This window comes from Helianthus annuus, chromosome 14 (assembly GCF_002127325.2).
Source record: "Helianthus annuus cultivar XRQ/B chromosome 14, HanXRQr2.0-SUNRISE, whole genome shotgun sequence".
Classification (NCBI taxonomy): Eukaryota; Viridiplantae; Streptophyta; class Magnoliopsida; order Asterales; family Asteraceae; genus Helianthus; species Helianthus annuus.
Genome location: NC_035446.2, coordinates 18,814,868 through 18,836,002, shown reverse-complemented (window position 1 = coordinate 18,836,002; position 21,135 = coordinate 18,814,868). Strand labels below are relative to the sequence as shown.

Genomic DNA, 21,135 nt, shown 5'->3' with positions numbered 1-21,135 from the left:
GTTGCCGAGTAGGCCGAGTAGTCAGCCGAGTAATCCGAGTAGTTGTTGAGTATTCCAAGGTTCCCACCAAGTATTTGACCGAGTATTCCGAGTAGTTGGCCGAGTATTCCGAGTAGTCACCGAGTAGGCCGAGTCTGACCGCCTCCGACTTATAAGGCTGACTTGTAGTAACTCTCCAAGGTATGGTTCCGAGTACCGAGTAGTCGCTGAGTACTCGGCCTTAGAATCCGACTTTTACAACACTGGTTTCTGCTACAAACGAAATTGACGGAGGCGATAGACATAAATGCACCAACAAAACTCCGTATTCGTAACGCATTATGTTCGTAAATACTTGTATTGGTAAACTCTTGTGTTTGAAAATTTTGCGTAACCGTCAATGACCACCCTGACATTGATAACATGCATGCATAATCCTATGCGTTGTATTTGTATAAAACATGGTATGCAAGTGTAAGTTTGTAGACTGTAACACGTAAGTTTGTAAGTTGTAAATTCAAGGAAATCGGAGATCGCTAATGGTTTGCAAGGCCATTAACATTTGTAACGACATAGGAAGCATCAAAACCATAGGCATTTTTCAGTCGATTTATGACTAGAGACACAAAAGCAATCTTGGTAAAAAGGTGGCCAAGAGTGTGGCTGCCTGAAACCCATTAGATCTAACCTTTTGTTCCGCGGTCTAGGTATATAGTTGATTAGTGGTGCTTAAGTCTCACCCTATTCGTGACATGATCTATTGTATAATTCCTTAGTTTAACATGACGTTTCTAGTTGTACTTTCTCATAGTTTAGCAAACTAGAATACGCGTGTATGCACATTTCGATAAATACGCTTGTTTGAAAAACCAGTATAATTAACATAAATCTTTTGGAAACCATTTGTGCTTATCGTAATTCACAAACCATTTGTATTAGTCAAAACTTGTTTAGAAGCATGGTTTGGAAATGTGTAATGTAAGTTCATCGAAAGCCTTGTATGCTTTTGCAAAACGTGCATGTCTTTCCACCCCCGAAAACCTTTATAAAAACCGTAAAAAGTGGGGGTTTTGAACTCACCTGGATATCCTTGTGCAAAGCAAGCTAAATGTGCATTCCATAGTGTCGTTTCCAAGACGTGATTCGCTAGCGTGCATCCTATAATATCCCTAACACCGAATATCTTATAAGTTTCTAAATAAAGCGGTAACTAAACTACGTGTCACCGAGCTCTACAGAATCGTTGACCGAATGATTCGACAGTAAGTTGTTAACTTGAAAGAAACGAAAAAGTTATACTCGTTAAGTTTCGTTTATTGTCAGTAATAGTTTACTAAGTCTTGAAAAACACTTAGTTTTCATGAGATTTAAAATATGTAAATATTTATATATAAATATATAAATATATCGGTAGAATCTTGTTAGTCGTCTTGAGAAGTCGTTTGTGTATGTAATAAACATTTATATGAAAATAACATGTAACGAACTCGTATTACGTATCGCGTCGTAGAGGTTCGTCAAAATACATTCGTATGCCGTTTAGGCGTTTGAAATAAATATATAAACTATGTTTATTTTATAAAGTGTAAATTAAAAGTTTTGTTCTTTATGTTTACATCAAATTGCAGGCGCTGTAATTTTAGCCAAAAGTTTACAGGTGGTGTCCTTAACATTTCGAAATCTTGCACGTTTTGTCCTTTAGGCCAAACCTGGTTAGAAATCTCAGTTAAAAAAACTGTCATGTGCAATGCACATGAGGGTAAAATGGTAATCTCCCTCTTAACCCTTTCAAACTCAACACTCACTCTATCATCATATACACATGAATCAAAAGTAGAGGGCCCATTTTTCTGTAATGTGAAAATAGAATAATTGAACGTGGAGTCATGTCGAAGATGGTGATGTTGATGGGAGAGAAAACCCTCCCATCATATACACATGATTCAAAAGTAGAGGGCCCACATCATCTCTAAGGAAAGCACTTCAAGTTTCTTGTGCCTGCAAGGAATAATCCAATTAATCTTGTTTAGAGAGCCAATGTTAAGTGATGAATTTTGTTGAATTTTTTAACTTTTCTTCCATGGTGATGGTAATGGTAATGGTATTCGTAATTAGGGCCATATGGACGCACGAGTAAGAGATAGCACTTGTAACGAGCGTCGTGGACGCGATGAATGACCGCCAACCCGGTGAGACCTGTTACTGGCCGGAAGCTTTCACTAGCTACCAGCACAACGTGGGGAACGACCGGCACAACGTGGGGAATGACCGGCACAAGCTAAACGCGTGCCAACACAAGTGGCGCAAACTACGACCGAAGCTCGACCGTTTTAAAGCCTACTACGAGAGCGTCCCAGGCGGTGATATAAGGCACGAAGACCGGGTGGCGGTGGCCAACATCGAGTTCTGGGGCAAGGAGCGGAAGCCGTTTGACAAGCTCCCCCTGTTCGAAATCTACCAAACGCTTAATTAGGGGTTTTTTTATATGTCTAATTATGTTTTTTTTTTAGATTTGTAATCATTTTTTTGTAGGATTTTGTAATTTTTAGGAAATTTTAATAATAATTTTAGTTTTTTTAATCTTGTGTGTATTTTTATAATAATTGAAAAAAAATTATAACACGTGGCCAACCCATACGGGCTGGCCACGCCCCGCCCCGCACCTAACATACAACTGACAAGCGGTGCCCGTCGAAGTCCACGTGTCAACCCATGCCCAAAACCGCCGCCTCACCAAACCCCATGGTCTAATGGTAATTGTATTTTGACTTTCTAAAAGGTTTCAAAATTTGACATCTACCTTTTATTATTATTATTATTATTATTATTATTATTATTATTATTATTATAATAATTATTGTTTTTTGAATTTGTAAAAGGTTTCAAAATCTGACATCTGCCTTTTATTAGCAGAGGTGGTTTAGTCGTGAAAAGGGCTACCCGATAACTGTTATGAGGTATGCTCTAATGTGTGACACTCGTCCAGGTGGCTATGCTCTAATAAGTAAGTATTTCTTTTAAGTATAATTTTTATAACAGATATATATATAGAACCGCTAAATTGAAAACCATGTCCAGTTGTAAGAACCGTGAGAACTACATCGTACTGGGCGAGGTGGACCAAATTTTTTTTCATAAACGTATATGCGTGTATTATAAACACATTTGTAAAAAAAAATTCAAAAAAAAAAGTCGTGTGTGTAGTTTTGAGCACCACAAGTTTGTGTTTACGGGTACCGTAAATTTTAATAAAATTTACGGTGGTACCCGTAAACACAAACTTGTGGTGCTCAAAACTACACACACGACATTTTTTTTTCAATTTTTTTACATATGTGTTTATAATACACACATCTACGTTTATGAAAAAAAAATTTGGTCCACCTCGCCCCGGATCAAAAAGTTCTCACGGTTCTTACAACTGGAGGTGGTTTTCATTTTAGCGGTCCCCTATATCTATATATATATATATATAAATGAGATGTGATTTGGGCTAGGTGGCATTGGATTTGGGACAATTTTGCTGATGTGGCAACTCATTTTTTTGAGTTTAGGAGGGAATCTCAAATGCCTTCTCAATCACGATTTTAAGAAAATGAACGTGGGATCCGGAATGGTGTGGGTCGGGTTTTTTGGATCATCCACCTCCTAAAATGGATCTTATATATTATTTTGCAAAACCCTAGGAGCCTTCATCTCATTAACGATTCGGCAGCAGGTTTTGCAAAATCTTAGACACAACCTTTACTTGCATTCTCTCTTATCTCTATTCCCGATTCAAGCCATTAGAACGATTCAGCATCAGGTATGTTTGTAACAACTCTCACTAAAAAATTAATACTTAGTATGATAATTATCCAATAAGGAAACCCTAAGTAAGACACCCAAGCATGTCAAGCAAGTAGGTAGGCATGTCAATCAAGCAAGTAGGTAGGCATGTCAATCAAGCAAGTAGGTAGGCATGTCAAGCAGGTAGGTAGGCATGTCAATCAAGCAGGTAGGTAGGCATGTCAAGCAGGTAGGTAGGCATGTCAATCAAGCAGGTAGGTAGGCATGTCAAGCAAGCAGGTAGGCATGTCAAGCAGATAGGTAGGCATGTCAATCAAGCAGGTAGGTAGGCACGTCAATCAAGCAGGTAGGTAGGCATGTCAAGCAGGTAGGTAGGCATGTCAAGCAGGTAGGTAAGCATGTCAAATTTCTGGCTATAAATAGCCGACTTTGGCACTTGATTTCTGGTGTCAAAGCGACGGAAATTCTCTGAATGTACGTCGAATTAGAGTAGTTACAATCCAATTAAACACACACGAATCACGAAGTGCTGCCGCAATCAGGGTAATTACTCGATCGCTATTACGATTCAATTTCCGGGATCAATATATCCAAAGAATCTCTAAGTGCCGCCCACATTGGGTTATACTTTGTCATTTGTCGATAATTCGATAAATGAGTTGAAGTATTATACTTTGTCGTTTGTCGTCAATTCGATAAATGAGTTGAAGTATTATACTTTGTCGTTTGTCGTCAATTCGATAAATGAGTTGAAGTATTATACTTTGTCGTTTGTCGTTAATCCGATAAATGAGTTGAAGTATTGTACTTTGTCGTTCATTGTGAGAATTTGATCTCGTAAATTATCGTGACTGCTGTATTGATCACTAACCCGTTTGTGTGTATGCATTATTATTTGAATTAGGATAATCAAGGCTAATCAGTAGGCTTATACCTTGCCCGTTAAATCTGCAATGTGAGTCATTCTTCTTTTTATCAAACTATTTTACAATACTCTAAATTATTTTCAAAGTGTTATAATTACAGGGATTAAGTCGTGGTTATCTTGATCGCTGGTTAGTGGGGTATTGTGCACATTACTAATTTCTCACGGTTAGGCAATAAGCCCTAACAGGGGTTAGGCTACAAGACCTAACAGTGACAAAACGTCACTAATTGGGAGACTGGACCCAATAGTGGTATGACCATCGTCACACGGGTGGCAAGACCAGATATAAAATAAGATACTGCCATCGTAATCGCTCTTATGCTGTAATTAATAACTATGTGTCGTTTTAGCAAACTGAATGATTCACTCAGTATTTCCCGCTGACAAAAACCTTTTTAAAACGCGTTTCAAGTAATTACAATAGATTGGAGTAAGGATTGGATCCGACACTGAAGGACTTCAAGAAGTGGCTTATTTTATTAATTAAATCAACTTAAGAAATATTGTTTTCATTAAAAGCTACCTTTGTAAAACTTGGAATTTATTCCATCCATTTAAATAAAATCCGGTGTTTCTAAACTCTGATATTTTTCCTAACTCACGGTCCTGATGAAATTTCCGCTGCAATGTTTTTCAAAATAATCACCGGTACCACTGGACTGCTCACGGCACCGATTCCGGCTAGATGGGGTCGGGGGTCGTGACAGAAGGTGGTATCAGAGCTAAGCCACTGCTTTAAGCCTATAAGTGTTGTGATAACAATACTTAAGCTTAAATAAAAGAGTTAGGAGATTGCTATTAACTTAACTGGTAGCACATCTGATAGCATTTAGACTTGAACATAAGAAAAGATGCCTTAGTATAAGCTAAGCCACTTGTTTACGCAAATAGGTGTTATAATAATACCTAAGCTTAAACGGAAAGTTAGAAACTTAATATTATCTTATAGCACTCTGAATGATATTTAGACTCGAACTTAAGAAATTTTGTCTTAATATAAGCTTCAAGATAAAATTACTTATATAAGTATAAATAAGTATAATTGGTATTCAATAAGAATAACGACTAGCAGGCAATAGCATTTAATTGCTATTTATTCTTGTTTATTGGTATTACTTGGTCAAGAATAAAGATATATTATGGAAATACAAATTTCCTTGATTCTGGATAAAAGCCCTAATAAAAAAAGAGGCACTTTTTGAAAAGATACTGTTTATGGGAAATAGGAAATTTTCTCCGGCAAAACTGGGTATAGAATAGCAGACTCTCCAGCTTGTCCGGATATACTGAAATTACCGCTCCGGCGCGAACCGGATAAGACGGGATAAATGGTATGTCAAACCAGTAACAAGATTTCCCTAAATAGTATCATGACCAAATATCTGACTGGTTTTTGGAAATATGAATCTATTATATACATTTAACCCTATGAAAGGTATGTATATTACAAGATGTGAAATATATAATATAGATATGTATATCTATAAGGAATTCCAAAAGTCAATTAAGAATAAAGCACAAGCATATGTATATAGATTTCTTTATCAGGAATCTTTCGCATATATCTTTAATTTTGATGTCAAACATTCTTTCGTTTGATCATCTACCTCGTAACTCATGCAACAAAATAATACTGGAAACCCATTAAGTTGGGACACCATCAAAAATATAAGAATTTCCAATACGTTACCATAAACTACTAACGCTAGTAAGAACCCGGTAAAGTTGTGCTAATGCACAAGAAAACACATGAAACTTAAATTATACATCCACAGATGTCGAAGTTTATCACACACGACTTCCAAAGGCAAGATCTTTGAAAAATATAAATTAGGCACGATGATACCTACACTAATTCCATCAGTAAAAGAACTCCTAAATCAAAAATCGGCACTTTGCCACATGATCTTACAAACGATCAAAATATCGCTGAGGTACGTTGGAACAATATTTCACAAACATCGGTGCATAGTCTAACCTGAGTCATAATTATTAGCACTACAAAAGAAGTCATATATTTTTGCAAATCCCTGATTTCATTTCACTTCATTCGACATTCTCTGATAATGTCATTTAACAAATAGTTATCACACGAAATTTCAGATAAGAAGTTCTTATATTTCTTTCGTTGCAATTCTAACTTCTGCCTATAATAAGTTGACTTTCGTGTTCTTTTAATGGTCATCATACCATAAAGAATTCTTTCATAATAGCAAATATTGATCCATTTCATTTCTTGGTAAATCCACACGATACACATGCACTATTTGTTGCGCATGTGGTTCATTTGAGTTATAAGACCCTAGGAAGGCATCATTTCAATTTGTTGTTTTATCAAAAGTTCAAATATCGTTCCGCTATACTTGATCTTTGCATTGTAAACCGCGTTTTTACAAAGCAATGACTCTTTAATATCGAATCAATGAATTTATTGAAAAAACTCGATTTTCTTTTGAAAGGGATACATGGTTTCTTTGTGATCATGTTTGAACTTTCTTATTAAAACTCGTTTTATCCAAACCCAGTTAACTTGCTCGCAATACGTACTCAATTCAAAGTCCCATATGATGGATTGAAACCATCATATTCAAAATAGTCCTAACAAGCACTTCAATTCTCTTAAACCATAATATGCTTGTTTAGTCTTCGAATTCATCAAATCATCTCTTTGATCACGATCACTTTGTGATGACATTTTCACAAAATTGAAGATTGCGCTAATCTAAGATTTAATTATTTATTTATATTGAATCCGCTTTATTGATTTATTTTATAAAAGCAATCTTAACACAACTATGTGCTAAGATAATAATCCACCATTTCATGTCCTAATTCCGTAGTCCTTACAACCAATCGAGCCTTTCGTGATATTTCTTACCTTTCATTAATCGAAAAACATTGTATAAACTTAATTGATTATATATAGAAACTTACAATATAGTATGTCTGTAATTAAAATTTTTGTTAAAACCATTAAGGTAAAGAAATTATATTTTTACATATAAAATTTTGTTTAAAGTATATTCTCATTTAAGTTTATGCATTTATTATTGGTAATTAATATTAGTTTTATTAGTAATAATATATTAATAGTAATAGTATTAGTATTATTTTTAGATACTAGAGTTATTATTATGGGCATGTATTGAATAACCTAGCCTTAATTAGGCATGGACTGGCCACCTATGCTGAAACAAGGCAGCACTAATCAATATCTGACCATGATAATGACTAGTTAATAAACTAAGTCATCATACTTAATTAATAAATTTCAATTATATGTAAAAACATTTTTGTATTATATATAGAAATATATATATACTTCGTACTGTAAAGAGAAAACATATTTTCATAAAACAATTAAAAGGGACGAATAGAATTATCTAAATAATCATAAAACAGGACATATTTATCTTGATTAATATTTCACAAGCATTAAATACTTATAGAAACATTCTTTTATATTAAAAATATCAAATGTTATTTACGCAAGCCAATATTTAAGTATGCTTGATATTAAAATAAACATTTTCTTTTATGATTTAAAATACCCTAATCTTATAGTAAACATATTTGATTTTATAAATAATAATCATGAGTTCTACGATATTGGGTAAACCTATTTATAAAACATATATCATTACGGGTTTTGGTATTTTAAACCTATCTATATTTTATTATTCTACTTTATGATAACATAAAAAGGAAAAGGTATTTAGTAAATCAAAATATCACATATCTTTAATCAAACATTTTGATTAAAATCATCTGAATATAATTATGTATTAAGACAAAAATATACTAACTTTATTGTCTTTTCATGTATTCTTACAAATCACCCATCGCAGCACATTGATTTTCTCATATCATAATTCAATATTTGACGAATCATTTTCATATTTTCATTTCATTTTGACCCAGTCAATCTTAAGTCTTCCTTAGGTACCAATCAAGGTAAGGTTCCTTCTGACAAAGAATTTTACTAATTCCAAAAAGTTCTTCACATTCATTTTAAGAATCTATAGATCATATATCTTTTGGCTTGAACCCAATCACCTTGAAAAACTATACCATTTCATCTTATTCGTTTAAACATTTCATCTTTTAAAATATCTAGATTCGCTTCCTTGAAACTCTCAGTTAATTTCGAAAACGGTAAATTTATCATAAATACCTTGTAGTATCCATATACATTTGTAGCCTGTGCTAATAATGAACCCTATTCACACGCCATTCGTTTGATTTGTCATATTCTTGATACAATTATATACTCAAAATACGATACACTAAATTCTATTGTCCAGTACCATTTAAGTAAACAATACTGATTTTCAGATAATCATTAACCAATCATTTTCCATACTCCCATTCACAAATAAATATTTATCAATTCAGAATCTCCCCTAATTGATTAAAGTAAGTTCATTTTGAATATTAAATCCAATTGTTTCTATCAATCATTTTTATTTTAAATATTCATACCCCTCAAAATATCTTTTGATTCCATTCCACGATACATTATTTTTCTTAATTAAAAGAAGAAACCTAAAGAAAATATCATAGTCCAAATCTCGAGGACGAGATTTTTATTAAGGTGGGGAGGATGTAACAACTCTCACTAAAACATTAATACTTAGTATGATAATTATCCAATAAGGAAACCCTAAGTAAGACACCCAAGCATGTCAAGCAAGTAGGTAGGCATGTCAATCAAGCAAGTAGGTAGGCATGTCAATCAAGCAAGTAGGTAGGCATGTCAAGCAGGTAGGTAGGCATGTCAATCAAGCAGGTAGGTAGGCATATCAAGCAGGTAGGTAGGCATGTCAATCAAGCAGGCAGGTAGGCATGTCAAGCAGGTAGGTAGGCATGTCAATCAAGCAGGTAGGTAGGCACGTCAATCAAGCAGGTAGGTAGGCATGTCAAGCAGGTAGGTAGGCATGTCAAGCAGGTAGGTAAGCATGTCAAATTTCTGGCTATAAATAGCCGACTTTGGCACTTGATTTCTGGTGTCAAAGCGACGGAAATTCTCTGAATGTACGTCGAATTAGAGTAGTTACAATCCAATTAAACACACACGAATCACGAAGTGCTGCCGCAATCAGGGTAATTACTCGATCGCTATTACGATTCAATTTCCGGGATCAATATATCCAAAGAATGTCTAAGTGCCACCCACATTGGGTTATACTTTGTCATTTGTCGGTAATTCGATAAATGAGTTGAAGTATTATACTTTGTCGTTTGTCGTCAATTCGATAAATGAGTTGAAGTATTATACTTTGTCGTTTGTCGTCAATTCGATAAATGAGTTGAAGTATTATACTTTGTCGTTTGTCGTTAATCCGATAAATGAGTTGAAGTATTGCACTTTGTCGTTCATTGTGAGAATTTGATCTCGTAAATTATCGTGACTGCTGTATTGATCACTAACCCGTTTGCGTGTATGCATTATTATTTGAATTAGGATAATCAAGGCTAATCAGTAGGCTTATACCTTGCCCGTTAAATCTGCAATGTGAGTCATTCTTCTTTTTATCAAACTATTTTACAATACTCCAAATTATTTTCAAAGTGTTATAATTACAGGGATTAAGTCGTGGTTATCTTGATCGCTGGTTAGTGGGGTATTGTGCACATTACTAATTTCTCACGGTTAGGCAATAAGCCCTAACAGGGGTTAGGCTACAAGACCTAACAGTGACAAAACGTCACTAATTGGGTGACTGGACCCAATAGTGGTATGACCATCGTCACACGGGTGGCAAGACCAGATATAAAATAAGATTGATGTGAGTAAAATGCAACATATAAATTACATCAAATGAGGCATAAAACTAACCCTTTTTAAGTACTAATGTTGGAAAAAGTGTGCTTTTGTCTTCCTTTTGTATTTTCAGGGTTAAAAGAGCTTAAATGAACAAAAGAAGCAAAAATGCAGCCAAATCCAACATAAATACAAAGAAAAGGAAGAAACGTGGCATGCCCGACTCCTCGACAGCATCTCCCAAAGCAAAAACAAGAAGAAAGCTGAGCATGGGGCTGTGCCCAGCTGAGCATGGGGTTGTGCCCAGCTGAACACGGGGCTGTGTCCAGCGGACACGGGGCGTGTCCAGCTCAACACGGGGCCGTGCTCAGCGAGCACGGGGCAGTGTCCAGGATTGTCAGCCCTGGCACAAAAGACAAAGTGGTAGAAGCTTCTATTGCCCACCACGGGGGCGTGCCCAGCGGACACGGGGGCGTGGTCAGAGTGCTGCAGGTGCATTTATTGTAATTGCGAATTACAATTAATGAAGAGAGAGAGTGTCAGACGGGCACGGGGCCGTGTCCAGCGGACACGGGGCCGTGCCCAGGCTTCTGTTCAGCCTATAAATAGGGGAGCTTGGCTTCATTCTCTCTCATCCCTTGGCACACCACCTCTCTCACACTTCATCCACCACCCATCATCACCATAACACCATCATCCACCACCATCATCCATTGTCCATCATAGAGTGTGTGAGTCATCTCGGGATCCAAGATTGATCGTAAGAGTTCTTGACAATCAAGGCCATGTTTGCCTAAGGGTGAAGGGGGTGCTCACCTAATAGGTGAGTCCCCTCTCTTACGTCAAACCAATCCCCGTGTGCCACGTCAACTCCCCTCTTAAACTCCCCTAACACCCCCATTTGATGGCGCCACTCCCCTATTAGGTGAATTGGGTTTTTTTAAAAAAAAAAAAAAAAAAAAAAAAAGGAAAGCATTGATTGGTTGAAACAAAGCTGGCCCCACCACCTTTCCCCTCTCTCCTTCGGTAACCCCACACCGTTTTCCACCCTCTCTCTCTTCACCGCCTTTGTTGGCGGCACAATCCCGATCGGGATTTCGACTCACCGAAGGGGTTGCCCGAAGGCACCCCGTACCCCCTAAGTCTCTTACATCACTTGGTGAAGACAAGTGTTTAGTATAATACTTTTTATTTTTAATCTTTTGCACTTTTTATTTGGTTTTGTATTAATGACTTTAATAACTAGTTACTTATGTTGAAGGTGATCTTTCCTTATCGTTTGTCCGTGGTGTCTTGGCATTATTTTACTGTCTATATAAAATAAAAGATTTTCACCATTCATATCTCCACGGTCTATATGGAGGTATGTTGGCTACCTGGTCGGGGGTTAAGGGAACGGTTTGGTAAAGGTCTTGCCCTTGTTCAGCGTTTAGAGGTCCTGCTTGGGACCTGGGTCAAATTTAGTAGGATCTCCTTCAATGCCCATAGGTATTGGATGGCGGGGATCCAAACTCTTTGACCCCCTCATAAGCTAACTACTATTAATACTATAACCCGGCTATTTAGGACTGTATCCCTGCTGACTCAGACTACTTAGCCGAGGGTAACGTCACCGCCAAAAGCGGGGCCTACCATAATTTGCATTAATAACTTAATTCATTATCTTTCAATAATCCGACCCTTTAGGATTGTATCCTTGCTGACTCAAACTACTGGGTTGAGGGTAACGTCGCCTTCAAAAGAGGGGCCTACTACAATAACTAAGATAATCTCTTAAACAAGTGCAAAAGTGCGAAAATAATCAAAGGTTATACTAATACACGTGTCGGATCCAAGTGATTCATCTTGTCTATCTGTTTTTATTTATTTTATTTTTCAGCATTTAGTTAGTTTTTATTTTTCTTAGTTTAAAAAATTTTTCTAACTTTTTGATTTGATTAGACGTTGAGGATAAACCGGTATTAAAAGCTCTTGTGTCCTTGGACGACCTCGGTATCTTACCAACACTATACTACGTCCACGATGGGTGCACTTGCCCATATGTGTGCTTAGTGTTAGTAAATATCGTGTTTTATAAATTTAAAACTTGGCTAAAAGTGTAAAAAGGGCTTAAATAAACATCTAAAAACATATATACACTAACACGCATCAAGTTTTTGGCGCCGCTGCCGGGGACACCAGGATTTTAAGAAAGCTTAAAATCGACGGCCTAATCAGTTTTTCAAAACCTTTTCAAAACGCGCGCATTTTTTTTTCTGCATTTTAGTTTAGTTTTGCATTTACAGTAGCTTGAACACGGGGCCGTGCTCGCTGAACACGCCCCCGTGCTGCATATTTTTAGAGTAGATACCCAGATACAGAGTCTGACCACGGGGCCGTGTTCACTCAACACGCCCCCGTGCTCAACGTGACCAGTTAATTTAATTAAAACGCCCAGATACAGTCCCTGAACACGGGGCCGTGTTCACCCAACACGGGGCCGTGTCCAGCTTCTGTTTCCGTCTTATTTTTGTTTTCTGGTCCCGAGACTCAGTTGTAGTCTGTTGAGTGATTCCTATGGATCAATACTCAAGAGATTACAACTACACCTTTGATGAGGATGATTATAGAGGTAATTATTGCACTAATTGTCGTAATGCACGCTCGGTTCAATATAATAACTCATATCAACCATCCAATTCATACAACCATTATGAGGAGCCCAGGTACGAGCCACCAACTTCATACACATCCTATGAAGACCAAAGGTATGAACCTCCTTCCTCATACTCATATTTTGATGAACCAAGGTATGAGCCTTCATACTCATACTTTGAAGATTCAACATATGAGCCACCACCTTCATACACTTATTATGAGGAACCATGGCGTGAACAACCCACCTCATATGAGTACTATGAAGAACAAAGTTTCGACCCTTATCCATCATATACTTATAATGAAGAACAATGGTGTGAACCATCTACTTCATATGAGTACTATGAGGAACCAAGGATCGAACAACCGGATTCAAGCTTAGAGGATCCAAATTCTTTCAATCTCACCGAAGTAACTAATAGGATATTAGAACACATTAAAACTATCGAACGTTGCATGAAAGAATCTCGCGCAAGGGAAGAGGAATCCCGTGCAAGAGAAGGGCTAAAAAATGATAAAAACGTAGAGATAGTTGAAAGTGTGAAAATGGAAGAACAAGAAAGTGAAAAACAGACACATGAGTTAAACAACGAAAATGGTGAGTCCGATAATGTTAAAATTCAAGAAGAGTCTAATTTAGAGGAAATTATTCTCTTGTCACCTACTTTCGAAAACCATTGTTTAATAACCCCTCATGCCAAGTTTTTAAAAGAGTTAAACACTAGTGCTAAAATCAAAGAAATAGTAAGTGTTAAGTTAACTAATGATCAAACCTCGCTAATAAAGGAAGATCCTTTTGAAATTAACATCACACCGGTTCCATGTTTCTTTCAAAATTCGTTTATTAGTAATGTCACTATTGATAAAGATCTTTGTGTTAACATAATGCCCAACTACATTTTTGAAAGGTTAAGTATTAGTGATTTTACTCCACTTCAAATACCCATTTTTCTATCCGACCGAAAAGTAATGAAATCAATCGGTGTAGTCGAAGATATTTTGGTTCAAACAAATCAAATGGTAATCCCAACCGACTTCGTCATCTTAGATGATGCCCCCTTAGTCTTGGGAAAACCTTTTGTACAAACTCATATAGCTTTGAAAAACCGGAAATTCAACAATCTACCTCTTCAATTAGGGGCATTCAAAAGGAGCATAGATCTTGAGCGCTCAATGAAATATCCTTTTGGCAATGATGACCCCCTAATTGAAGATGAGCCAGAGCCACCTGATAAGGTGGGTCTAGCCAAGGACCCTTATAAACGTGGCGCACCACGGAGGCATTCCGCGGAACTATCCGTAGTTTAGTTAAGATTAACCTTTATGTTTTCTAGTTTAGTTTTTAATTTTCAGGAATAAAACACACTCGGGATGGTGAAGGACACTAAGGGAAGCTTGAACCAACACCCCAAGCACAAAAACAGAGCCTCTCGACAATTTTTCTTCATTACAGCAAGTTCAGCACGGGGCCGTGCTCACCCAACACGCCCCCGTGCCCAAAAATTTGCAGAAATGCCCAGTTCAGGTATCTGGACACGGGGCCGTGCTCACTGAACACGCCCCCGTGCCCAGCCTTCTGTTTACTTTTGGTACTGGCAGTCTGGACATGGGGCCGTGCTCAGCCAACACCACCCCGTGTTCAGCTACCCAGTACCATAAAATCTTGTTTTTAACCCACTTTTACACATTCTAATCAACCGAAAATCTTATTTTTGGGACACATTGAGGACAATGTGTAATTTAAGTGTGGGGGGATGCTAAAACCTTGAATTTTGCAAGTCCTAATAACAAGCCTTACACAAAACTCTATTGGAACCGCTAATCACCCCAATTTTTTTTTTTTTTTTTTTTTTCAAAAACTTTTCATTTTTTTTACTTGTCTTGGTTTAATTTGGGAATAACAAGTTCTAAAAAGGTTATATTTTTACAAATTTACAACCGATAGCGTCGTGATAAAAAGAACCAACATAAGAAAATTATGAAACGGCATGACAAATCTAGCTAAAATTTGATTATATATACTTGATCACATAAAAACCCATTCCCACAAAAAGTGAGTTTTGAGCCTTTATTGAGCATACAAATATACATCTTTAAACTAAATGCTCATTTTTCGTTTCTTGTGTGAATAGCCGCTTGGTTTCTTACGACTCTAGAACTTGCCACGACGATACATTCCCGGTCCTTACCAACTTAAACCCGAGTAAGTAAATGACGGAGGCATTAGGACTAACCCTTTTTATTTCTACACCATTATTTTTCTTTTTTTTTTGTTACCACCTACCCAAAATCCCCCTAGTTAACCCCTTTGAGCTTAAACCTTTTCATTTCTTAACCCAAAACAAACAACCTTTACCCACCAAAACCTTTTTCATTTTAAACCCTTTATTTTAGTAACAAAGCTCGGTTTTCTTGTGATACAAAAAAAAAAAAAAAAAAAAGAGAGAAAAAAAAAGAAGAAGAAAAAAAATGAAGTTAGCAATAAACAAACAAGCTCATCAAAAGAAACCTTGTTTGAAAAATGCTTCATTAGAATAAAAAAAAAAAAAAACAAAGTGTTTTACGAAAACCGACGCTTTTTACGCTTTTCGCCCTTTTACTAACCACCAACCCAACCACACACCTTTAGCCCAAGCCTAACCCTTCACCCAAAAAGTCCTCTTGATATTTACAAAGGTATATAGTTAAAAAGGAGGAGGATTGATTGCTTGGCAAGCTTATGGTAGAAGTAAGTTCCATGCCGCTCTCGAGTGATTCACTAAAAATACACCTTCGGCCGAGTGTTGAGTGATCCCCCGTGAGGTATGTGAACTTGTATATAAATGAAATTTTAAAGAGGCATGTTATGCCCAAATAAGTAATTTCTCTTATGAAACGTTCTAAATAAATCATAACGAATAGGACTGTAAATAGTATGAAAATAAAACCCAATAAAGATCTTGGATTCCCGACACTCAAAGACAAGCCCAAAACCTTCTCTTCTACCCATTCCATTTGGGAGTGTAAGCCACATATTAAAGAGTTTTGCTTGAGGACAAGCAAAGATTCAAGTGTGGGGGTATTTGATGTGAGTAAAATGCAACATATAAATTACATCAAATGAGGCATAAAACTAACCCTTTTTAAGTACTAATGTTGGAAAAAGTGTGCTTTTGTCTTCCTTTTGTATTTTCAGGGTTAAAAGAGCTTAAATGAACAAAAGAAGCAAAAATGCAGCCAAATCCAACATAAATACAAAGAAAAGGAAGAAACGTGGCATGCCCGACTCCTCGACAGCATCTCCCAAAGCAAAAACAAGAAGAAAGCTGAGCATGGGGCTGTGCCCAGCTGAGCATGGGGTTGTGCCCAGCTGAACACGGGGCTGTGTCCAGCGGACACGGGGCGTGTCCAGCTCAACACGGGGCCGTGCTCAGCGAGCACGGGGCAGTGTCCAGGATTGTCAGCCCTGGCACAAAAGACAAAGTGGTAGAAGCTTCTATTGCCCACCACGGGGGCGTGCCCAGCGGACACGGGGGCGTGGTCAGAGTGCTGCAGGTGCATTTATTGTAATTGCGAATTACAATTAATGAAGAGAGAGAGTGTCAGACGGGCACGGGGCCGTGTCCAGCGGACACGGGGCCGTGCCCAGGCTTCTGTTCAGCCTATAAATAGGGGAGCTTGGCTTCATTCTCTCTCATCCCTTGGCACACCACCTCTCTCACACTTCATCCACCACCCATCATCACCATAACACCATCATCCACCACCATCATCCATTGTCCATCATAGAGTGTGTGAGTCGTCTCGGGATCCAAGATTGATCGTAAGAGTTCTTGACAATCAAGGCCATGTTTGCCTAAGTCTCTTACATCACTTGGTGAAGACAAGTGTTTAGTATAATACTTTTTATTTTTAATCTTTTGCACTTTTTATTTGGTTTTGTATTAATGACTTTAATAACTAGTTACTTATGTTGAAGGTGATCTTTCCTTATCGTTTGTCCGTGGTGTCTTGGCATTATTTTACTGTCTATATAAAATAAAAGATTTTCACCATTCATATCTCCACGGTCTATATGGAGGTATGTTGGCTACCTGGTCGGGGGTTAAGGGAACGGTTTGGTAAAGGTCTTGCCCTTGTTCAGCGTTTAGAGGTCCTGCTTGGGACCTGGGTCAAATTTAGTAGGATCTCCTTCAATGCCCATAGGTATTGGATGGCGGGGATCCAAACTCTTTGACCCCCTCATAAGCTAACTACTATTAATACTATAACCCGGCTATTTAGGACTGTATCCCTGCTGACTCAGACTACTTAGCCGAGGGTAACGTCACCGCCAAAAGCGGGGCCTACCATAATTTGCATTAATAACTTAATTCATTATCTTTCAATAATCCGACCCTTTAGGATTGTATCCTTGCTGACTCAAACTACTGGGTTGAGGGTAACGTCGCCTTCAAAAGAGGGGCCTACTACAATAACTAAGATAATCTCTTAAACAAGTGCAAAAGTGCGAAAATAATCAAAGGTTATACTAATACACGTGTCGGATCCAAGTGATTCATCTTGTCTATCTGTTTTTATTTATTTTATTTTTCAGCATTTAGTTAGTTTTTATTTTTCTTAGTTTAAAAAATTTTTCTAACTTTTTGATTTGATTAGACGTTGAGGATAAACCGGTATTAAAAGCTCTTGTGTCCTTGGACGACCTCGGTATCTTACCAACACTATACTACGTCCACGATGGGTGCACTTGCCCATATGTGTGCTTAGTGTTAGTAAATATCGTGTTTTATAAATTTAAAACTTGGCTAAAAGTGTAAAAAGGGCTTAAATAAACATCTAAAAACATATATACACTAACACGCATCAAAGATACTGCCATCGTAATCGCTCTTATGTTGTAATTAATAACTATGTGTCGTTTTAGCAAACTGAATGATTCACTCAGTATTTCCCGCTGACAAAACCTTTTTAAAATGCGTTTCAGGTAATTACAATAGATTGGAGTAAGGATTGGATCCGACACTGAAGGACTTCAAGAAGTGGCTTATTTTATTAATTAAATCAACTTAAGAAATATTGTTTTCATTAAAAGCTACCTTTGTAAAACTTGGAATTTATTCCATCCATTTAAATAAAATCCGGTGTTTCTAAACTCTGATATTTTTCCTAACTCACGGTCCTGATGAAATTTCCGCTGCAATGTTTTTCAAAATAATCACCGGTACCACTAGACTGCTCACGGCACCGATTCCGGCTAGATGGGGTCGGGGGTCGTGACAATGTTCAATCTTCCTAATACCAAATCTTCTTTCAATTCGATTCATTCTTTCTAATAGTTGTCTACTTCGTTGTTGTGCGTTTCTTTGTTCAAATTTGGCGGCCACGATGATTGGAACTGATGGTGGTAACGGTCGCCTGAAAAATCGGATATGATGATATGGTGATTTCACACCGCCGTATCACCGCCACCTCTTTGATGTGAACTATCGGAATCATGGATTCTATTGTTTTTATAAACTAATTCAGTTTTCGATCTTTGTAAGTTTTCGACTAACCATGGTCCACCATTTTTATTTCCATTTAAATCTTTAAATTATTCAAGTAGTGATGATTTCACCCACCACCATTGTTATAATGGTGGTTTTCTTGATTCAACCAGTGGTTGGTTTTCTTGATTCATAGTCGTATGATGTTTGAAATCCTATTGTTTGGTTTGCATCTTGATTTTAGTATTGTATTGCATCAGTTGTTAAAATGTTTAAATCGGAAAAAAACTATAGGGGTTTGACTAATTGATGTTTCTGTTTGTTTTTGGCATTGATTCTTGATATTGTTGAGGGTTTTTAATGGTGCGATGGGATTGAAGAAAGAAATAGATGATGCCCAAGAAATTGAAACAGGTGAATCAAGCGTATGATGTCGATGAACAGTTTGTGCTAACTGTTTATACAATTAAAGGAGGAGGAGGAGAAGAACTGAATCAGGTGACCGTGTAATCTGTTTATGTTTATAGATTGTTTTTAAGGCTTCCTGCCTAGCACACGATGACTTTTACCTCGGTATTAGTACGGCCTATGAGTTTTATAATTGAAAAGCTCTCAGGGTTAAATTAGGTGGACAAAGATAGCTGGTTGATATTTTTGAGAATTTTATAGAATTTCCTGTTAAAAATCTGATTACTTGCCATTGTTTTTCATATGGTGGCTGCACAGGGAAATCTAGCAAGTTATGAACCGCAAGATGCTCATGAGTATTTCATTTCCATGCTTGATGGAATCCAAGGTGGACAAAGATGAGCGTGAACCACTGAACCTCATTGTCAAGGTGAACGCCGCTTTGATATATTAGTAATCTTTTTCCTTTTGAATCTGCAACTATTTATGTGGGTCATATAAATTTTTTTGTTAAAGTGACATTTTACAGGGACAATTGTTTTTTCTTCATCATGTTAATATATATCATACAAGTAAAAATGGCGTCACAAGCATGAGTTTTCAAGGGTCATGTAGTGAATCAGATGGTAGAGATTTTACATTGGAGTAACAAATATATTGAGTAGCATTAAGGTAAAAGATGACTATTTTGAATGTTTGTCTTCTCAGTCTACCTATTTGTGTGAGTAATGTTTCGATGTTATATTTTGGATTGATGTAAAATTTCCATGAAAAATCACTTTGGATAAAACTTCTTTTTGTTTGTTCTAGATATTCCATGATTTTGGCACACATCCATCCGATTCTTTTTATTGTCAGTGGATACTAAAACTGGTTTTACCCGATCCTAATTTTCATCCAGGTACATAAAGGTATCGTTTTTTTTTTTTTTTTGCTTTATCTTCTTCCCACCGTAAGCAAACCCTAACTTTTAATTTATCAATTTTGTTTTCTTTTTTTTTGATGAATTTGGTCATGGGTTTTTGCTGATTATATTATGGGTTATGGATTTTAAATCAAAAGGTTTGAGAGACCATTGAAGACGCAACAAACAGAAAAAGATATAGGGAAATTTGTTAATGTATAACTTTTACTGCGTGATGTACAAGTTCTTATTGAAAAATTGGTCAAGATTTGCTAAAATGCTTTTTATAGGATAATGATTGTGTTTTATTTTAGATTTCAACTAACTTGATTATGTGCAGGTTGGTGAAATCATGGTAGATTTGAGAAGAAAGGCTTCTCTTTGGTTATGTGTAAGTTCGGCTCTTTACTCTTATGCAAGTTTTTGGTAGAAACACGGAATTCCTTTATCTCATGGGTCAGTTGTATGAGTTGTGGAATGGCATTTTCTTATCAATCTAAAACATTGATTTATGATTTATTACATGGTGAGAGGATATTCTACTTATGTTAAACAGAACAACTATTTTGAGTTATTTTCTATAGTCACATGCTTATGGTGCTTCATGGACCTATAAATGGAAATACATATGACTACAAGAAGCAAAAATGTGTTTTTTTGCAAGTTAGAGCTGGCATCTAGGTAGTATGTCTATCTTGAAGTTGGAAATTTTGACTTTTGGTCAACTGTTAGAAAAAGTAGGTGAACTAAGTATCTCTGCAACCCTTGCTGTGATTATAATGGATTTATGCTTACTTTGAGATCAATAATTCTGTTCCGTATTTGTTGTATAGTCAGATTAAAAAATAATAGATTGGTGGATCGGGTATGGACCTCCCAAGCAAAACAAGAAGTGGTGTGAACATGTTTATTTAATTAATATATATGATGCGCTACAACGTGTTTTTAACTTAATTATGAAAATACCATATTATACAAGTTTGGAACTTCCTATTGAAACTTACAATTTACCTTTTCTTCTCTGAAACTCCCTATTGGTTCTGTGACATAAGTATGGAATCTTGTATGGAGCCGGGTATGAACCTTTTATCTACTTTTTAATTAACAGTGTTGTCTCTTTTACTAATGTGAATTATAAGTTTAATTTCGTTACATAGTTCGTATGATGCTAACATGGAGTTGAATGGTGTGATAATGTTCTTGATCATAATTATTTTGGAAGAGAATGATGCATAGTGATAGAGGATGTGATTGCGCA

General features: G+C 36.7%; 1 long non-coding RNA gene across 1 annotated transcript; it reads left to right on the top strand.

The window, feature by feature from the left end:
- Positions 1–18,461: 18,461 nt before the first annotated feature.
- On the top strand, positions 18,462–20,584 carry LOC110908146. The gene is made up of 4 exons (XR_004879198.1): positions 18,462–18,617; positions 18,918–19,063; positions 19,292–19,884; positions 20,218–20,584. It is a non-coding gene; the product is annotated as an uncharacterized LOC110908146 (long non-coding RNA).
- The last annotated feature ends 551 nt before the right edge of the window (positions 20,585–21,135 follow it).